The sequence below is a fragment of the Fulmarus glacialis genome, unplaced genomic scaffold (genome assembly GCF_000690835.1).
Source record: "Fulmarus glacialis isolate BGI_N327 unplaced genomic scaffold, ASM69083v1 scaffold3476, whole genome shotgun sequence".
NCBI classification, from domain to species: Eukaryota; Metazoa; Chordata; class Aves; order Procellariiformes; family Procellariidae; genus Fulmarus; species Fulmarus glacialis.
Window position 1 is genome coordinate 1 of NW_009216045.1, and position 889 is coordinate 889.

Consider the following 889-nt stretch of genomic DNA (forward strand, 5'->3'; position numbering starts at 1 on the left):
GAGGACGTCGCCCCGCGCCAGCCCCCGACCCCGTCCTGCTCGCAGGCTGACAAGTGCCGGCTCATCTCTTGGCACAGGCCGATTCGGTTTGTCCCTGGGCAGAGGCGAGTTTCAGGTGGATGCCATGGCCTGCGCTAACCTGGGAGAGCTGGTTCCGCGCAGAAGGAATCGGTCTCCAAAACCTTTTATCCAAGAAGAGCTCAAAAGGCAGCAGAGCAGCAACTACTGCAGGTCTCCTTCCATTCTGCACGTTGTTGAAGGGCCACGGTTTTGCTTCACACCACTTTCCACGGTGTATTTCTCACAGCAATAAATTACAAACCAAACCTCAGCAAGGAAATCCAAGCGGTGGCACCGCATCGAAGGCGGAGCACGAAGTTACACCCGCGCAAAGAGAACGTAGGAGCGGCTCCCGTTCCGGCAGGGAAGCACTGCGCGGTTTGCGCTTGTGGAAGTAACCGAGCGAGGAGCAGAGCCAAGAGGATTCACAGCGAGCGGAACTGGTACGATCCAAACACGCAACCACAAAAAAACCTCTGGACTGACCAAAGTCCTTCCGACAGCAACCCAGTGACCTCCAGCAGATACATCCCAAATTCCACGTCGTGCTGAGCAACGCCACGTCTGCTCCTGCCAAAAGTCTTTTAAGCTTGCAGCAGTGCACTATCCCCTCTGAAGGGTTAAGCCCTATTAACAGCGATTAACGAGACCAGAGTGGACTAAGAAGCCTAGATGCGCACACAGCAGTACACAACCCCTGCGAGAAGGTTCCTTGGGCAAGATTTGGTTTTGACACAGCAGCTGGCCTCGGACTCGCGTGTGAAGGACGGACAACACGCAGCACGTTGCTGCCTTTGAGCCAGCGACCCGCTTCCCCACACAAGGCTCC